The sequence below is a fragment of the Arachis stenosperma genome, chromosome 10 (assembly GCF_014773155.1).
Source record: "Arachis stenosperma cultivar V10309 chromosome 10, arast.V10309.gnm1.PFL2, whole genome shotgun sequence".
Lineage (NCBI taxonomy): Eukaryota > Viridiplantae > Streptophyta > Magnoliopsida > Fabales > Fabaceae > Arachis > Arachis stenosperma.
In genome coordinates, this window is record NC_080386.1 from 102,699,495 (window position 1) to 102,705,494 (window position 6,000).

At 42.3% G+C, this 6,000-nt stretch overlaps 1 non-coding gene across 1 annotated transcript; it reads left to right on the forward strand.

Moving 5' to 3' along the window:
* Positions 1 to 5,579: 5,579 nt before the first annotated feature.
* LOC130959594 (small nucleolar RNA R71) lies at positions 5,580 to 5,687 on the forward strand. The gene has a single exon (XR_009078667.1). It is a non-coding gene; the product is annotated as a small nucleolar RNA R71 (small nucleolar RNA).
* Positions 5,688 to 6,000: the final 313 nt, after the last annotated feature.

Consider the following 6,000-nt stretch of genomic DNA (forward strand, 5'->3'; position numbering starts at 1 on the left):
GTTAAAGAATCCAAGAGATATTCACTAGAGCCTTGGTTGCTTGTAGAACAAAAGTGGTTGTCAGTCACCTTGTTCATAGGTGAGAATGATGATGAGTGTCACGGATCATCACATTCATCAAGTTGAAGAACAAGTGATATCTTGGACAAAGAACAAGCGGAATTGAATAGAAGAACAATAGTAATTGCATTAATACTCGAGGTACAGCAGAGCTCCACACCTTAATCTATGGTGTGTAGAAACTCCACCGTTGAAAATACATAAGAACAAGGTCTAGGCATGGCCGAATGGCCAGCCTCCCAAAGAGGGTTCAATCATAAAAACATGATCAAAAGATTTCTAATACAATAGCAAAAGGTCCTACTTATAGAAAAATAGTAGCCTAGGGTGTACAGAGATGAGTAAATGACATAAAAATCCACTTCCGGGCCCACTTGGTGTGTGCTTGGGCTGAGCAATGAAGTAATTTTGTGTAGAGACTCTTCTTGGAGTTAAACGCCAGCTTTTATGCCAGTTTGGGCGTTTAACTCCCATTTAGGTGCCAGTTCCGGCGTTTAACGCTGGAATTTCTGAGGGTGACTTTGAACGCCGGTTTGGGCCATCAAATCTTGGGCAAAGTATGGACTATCATATATTGCTGGAAAGCCCAGGATGTCTACTTTCCAACGCCGTTGAGAGCGTGCCAATTGGGCTTCTGTAGCTCCAGAAAATCCACTTCGAGTGCAGGGAGGTCAGAATCCAACAGCATCCGCAGTCCTTTTCAGTCTCTGAATCAGATTTTTGCTCAGGTCCCTCAATTTCAGCCAGAAAATACCTGAAATCACAGAAAAACACACAAACTCATAGTAAAGTCCAGAAAAGTGAATTTTAACTAAAAACTAATAAAAATATACTAAAAACTAACTAGATCATACTAAAAACATACTAAAAACAATGCCAAAAAGGGTACAAATTATCCGCTCATCACAACACCAAACTTAAATTGTTGCTTGTCCTCAAGCAACTGAAGATCAAATAAGATAAAAAGAAGAGAATATGCAATGAATTCCAAAACATCTATGAAGATCAGTATTAATTAGATGAGCGGGGCTTTTAGCTTTTTGCCTCTGAACAGTTTTGGCATCTCACTCTATCCTTTGCAACTCAGAATGATTGGCCTCTTTAGGAACTCAGAATCCAGATAGTGTTATTGATTCTCCTAGTTAAGTATGATGATTCTTGAACACAGCTACTTTATGAGTCTTGGCCGTGGCCCAAAGCACTCTGTCTTCCAGTATTACCACCGGATACATACATGCCACAGACACATAATTGGGTGAACCTTTTCAGATTGTGACTCAGCTTTGCTAGAGTCCCCAATTAGAGGTGTCCAGGGTTCTTAAGCACACTCTTTTTGCCTTGGATCACAACTTTATTCTTTCTTTTTCTTTCTTTTTCTCTTTCCCTTATTTTTTCGGTTTTTTTTTTCGCCTCCTTTTTTTTTGTATTCACTGCTTTTTCTTGCTTCAAGAATCATTTTTATGATTTTTCAGATCCTCAGTAACATGTCTCCTTTTTCATCATTCTTTCAAGAGCCAACATTCATGAACCACAAATTCAAAAGACATATGCACTGTTCAAGCATACATTCAGAAGACAAAAATATTGCCACCACATCAAAATAATTAAACTGTTATAAAATTCAGAATTCATGCAATTCTTTTTCTTTTTCAATTAAGAACTTTTTTTTTTTAAGAAAGGTGATGGATTCATAGGACATTCATAACTTTAAGGCATAGACACTAAGACACTAATGATCACAAGACACAAACATAGATAAACATAAGCACTAAAATTCGAAAAACAGAAAATAAAGAACAAGGAGATTAAAGAACGGGTCCACCTTAGTGATGGCGGCTCTTTCTTCCTCTTGAAGATCCTATGGAGTGCTTGAGCTCCTCAATGTCTCTTCCTTGTCTTTGTTGCTCCTCTCTCATGATCCTTTGATCTTCTCTAATTTCATGGAGGATGATGGAGTGTTCTTGGTGCTCCACCCTTAGTTGTCCCATGTTGGAACTTAGTTCTCCTAGGGAGGTGTTCAGTTGCTCCCAATAGTTTTGTGGAGGAAAGTGCATCCCTTGGGGTATCTCAGGGATCTCATGATGAGTGGGGTCTCTTGTGTGCTCCATCCTTTTCTTAGTGATGGGCTTATCCTCATCAATGGGGATGTCTCCCTCTATGTCAACTCCAACTGAATAACAGAGGTGACAAATGAGATGAGGAAAGGCTAACCTTGCTAGGGTAGAGGACTTGTCCGCCACCTTATAGAGTTCTTGGGCTATAACCTCATGAACTTCCACTTCTTCTCCAATCATGATGCTATGAATCATGATGGCCCGGTCTAGTGTAACTTCGGACCGGTTGCTAGTGGGAATGACTGAGCGTTGGATAAACTCCAACCATCCTCTAGCCACGGGCTTGAGGTCATGCCTTCTCAATTGAACCGGCTTGCCTCTTGAATCTCTCTTCCATTGTGCGCCCTCTTCACATATGACTGTGAGGACTTGGTCCAACCTTTGATCAAAGTTGACCCTTCTAGTGTAAGGGTGTTCATCTCCTTGCATCATGGGCAAATTGAATGCCAACCTTACACTTTCCGGACTAAAATCCAAGTATTTTCCCCGAACCATAGTAAGATAATTCTTTGGGTCCGGGTTCACACTTTGATCATGGTTCTTGGTGATCCATGCATTGGCATAGAACTCTTGAACCATTAAGATTCCGACTTGTTGAATGGGGTTGGTAAGAATTTCCCAACCTCTTCTTCGGATCTCATGTCGGATTTCCGGATATTCACCCTTTTTGAGTGAAAAAGGGACCTCGGGGATCACCTTCTTCAAGGCCACAACTTCATAGAAGTGGTCTTGATGCACCCTTGAGATGAATCTTTCCATCTCCCATGACTCGGAGGTGGAAGCTTTTGCCTTCCCTTTCCTCTTTCTAGAGGTTTCTCCGGCCTTGGATGCCATAAATGGTTATGGAAAAACGAAAAAGCAACGCTTTTACCACACCAAACTTAAAAGGTTTGCTCGTCCTCGAGCAAAAGAAGAAAGAAGAGAGTAGAAGAAGAAGAAATGAGGAAGAAGGGAATGGCTTTTGTGTTCGGCCAAAGAGGGGGAAAAGTGGTGTTTAGGTTGTGTGAAAATGAAGGGGTGAAGAAGGGTATATATAGGAGAGGGGGGTGGGTAAGGTTCGGTCAAGTGAGGGTGGGTTTGGGTGGGAAAGTGGTTCGAATTTGAATGGTGAGGTAGGTGGGGTTTTATGAAGGATGGATGTGAGTGGTGAAGAGGAAGATGGGATTTGATAGGTGAAGGGTTTTTGGGGAAGAGGAGTTGAGGTGATTGGTGAATGGGTGAAGAAGAGAGAGAGAGTGGTGGGGTTGGTGGGGATCCTGTGGGGTCCACAGATCCTGTGGTGTCAAGGAAAAGTCATCCCTGCACCAAATGGCATGCAAAATCACGTTTTGAGCCAATTCTGGCGTTAAACGCCGGGCTGGTGCCCATTTCTGGCGTTTAACGCCAGGTTCTTGCCCTTTTCTGGCGTTTAACGCCAGTCTGGTGCCCCTTTCTGGCGTTAAACGCCCAGAATGGTGCCAGACTGGGCGTTAAACGCCCACCTGCTAGCCTCACTGGCGTTTAAACGCCAGTGGGTTCTTCCTCCAGGGTGTGCTGTTTTTCTTCCTGTTTTTCATTCTGTTTTTGCTTTTTCAATTGATTTTGTGTCTTCTTATGATCATCAACCTACAAAAAACATAAAATAGCAAAGAGAAATAGATAACATATAACATTGGGTTGCCTCCCAACAAGCGCTTCTTTAATGTCAGTAGCTTGACAGAGGACTCTCATGGAGCCTCACATTTTCTCAGAGCAATGTTGGAACCTCCCAACACCAAACTTAGAGTTTGAATGTGGGGGTTCAACACCAAACTTAGAGTCTGGTTGTGGCCTCCCAACACCAAACTTAGAGTTTGACTGTGGGGGCTCTGTTTGACTCTGATTTGAGAGAAGCTCTTCATGCTTCCTCTCCATGGTGACAGAGGGATATCCTTGAGCCTTAAACACAAAGGATTCTTTATTCACTTGAATGATCAGTTCGCCTCTATCAACATCAATCACAGCCTTTGCTGTGGCTAGGAAGGGTCTGCCAAGGATGATGGTTTCATCCATGCACTTCCCAGTCTCTAGGACTATGAAATCAGCAGGGATGTAATGGTCTTCAATCTTCACCAAAACATCCTCTACAAGTCCATGAGCTTGTTTTCTTGAGTTGTCTGCCATCTCTAATGAGATTCTTGCAGCTTGCACATCAAAGATCCCTAGCTTCTCCATTACAGAGAGAGGCATGAGGTTTACACTTGACCCTAAGTCACACAAGGCCTTCTTGAAGGTCATGGTGCCTATGGTACAAGGTATTGAAAACTTCCCAGGATCCTGTCTCTTTTGAGGCAGTTTCTGCCTAGACAAGTCATCCAGTTCTTTGGTGAGCAAAGGGGGTTCATCCTTCCAAGTCTCATTTCCAAATAACTTGTCATTTAGCTTCATAATTGCTCCAAGGTATTTAGCAACTTACTCTTCAGTGACATACTCATCCTCTTCAGAGGAAGAATACTCATCAGAGCTCATGAAAGGCAGAAGTAAATCCAATGGAATCTCTATGGTCTCATTTTGAGCCTCAGATTCCCATGGTTCCTCATTGGGGAACTCAATGGAGGTCAGTGCACGCCCATTGAGGTCTTCCTCAGTGGCGTTCACTGCCTCTCCTTCCTCTCCAAATTCGGCCATGTTGATGGCCTTGCACTCTCCTTTTGGATTTTCTTCTGTGTTGCTTGGGAGAGTACTAGGAGGGAGTTCAGTAACTTTCTTGTTCAGCTGTCCCACTTGTGCCTCCAAATTCCTAATGGAGGACCTTGTTTCAGTCATGAAACTTTGAGTGGTTTTGATCAGATCAGAGACCATGGTTGCTAAGTCAGAGGTGTTCTGTTTAGAATTCTCTGTCTATTGCTAAGAAGATGATGGAAAAGGCTTGCCATTGCTAAACCTGTTTCTTCCACCATTATTGTTGTTGAAACCTTGTTGAGGTCTCTCTTGATTCTTCCATGAGAAATTTGGATGATTTCTCCATGAAGAATTATAGGTGTTTCCATAGGGTTCTCCTAGGTAATTCACCTCTTCCATTGAAGGGTTCTCAGGATCATATGCTTCTTCTTCAGATGAAGCATCCTTAGTACTGCTTGGTGCATTTTGCATTCCAGACAGACTTTGAGAAATCAAATTGACTTGTTGAGTCAGTATTTTATTCTGAGCCAATATGGCATTCAGAGTATCAATCTCAAGAACTCCTTTCTTCTGATTAGTCCCATTGTTCACAGGATTCCTTTCAGAAGTGTACATGAATTGGTTATTTGCAACCATTTCAATCAGCTCTTGAGCTTCTGTAGGCGTCTTCTTCAAATGAAGAGATCCTCCAGCAGAGCTATCCAAAGACATCTTGGATAGTTCAGAGAGACCATCATAGAAAATACCTATGATGCTCCATTCAGAAAGCATGTCAGAAGGACATTTTCTGATCAATTGTTTGTATCTTTCCCAAGCTTCATAGAGGGATTCTCCATCCTTCTGTCTGAAGGTTTGGACTTCCACTCTAAGCTTACTCAATTTTTGAGGTGGAAAGAACTTTGCCAAGAAGGCATTGACTAGCTTTTCCCATGAGTCCAGGCTTTCTTTAGGTTGTGAGTCCAACCATGTCCTAGCTCTGTCTCTTACAGCAAAAGGGAATAGCATAAGTCTGTAGACCTCAGGGTCAACCCCATTAGTCTTGACAGTGTCACAGATTTGCAAGAACTTAGCCAAAAACTGATGAGGATCTTCCAATGGAAGTCCATGAAATTTGCAATTCTGTTGCATTAGAGAAACTAATTGAGGCTTAAGCTCAAAGTTGTTTGCTCCAATGGCAGGGATAGAG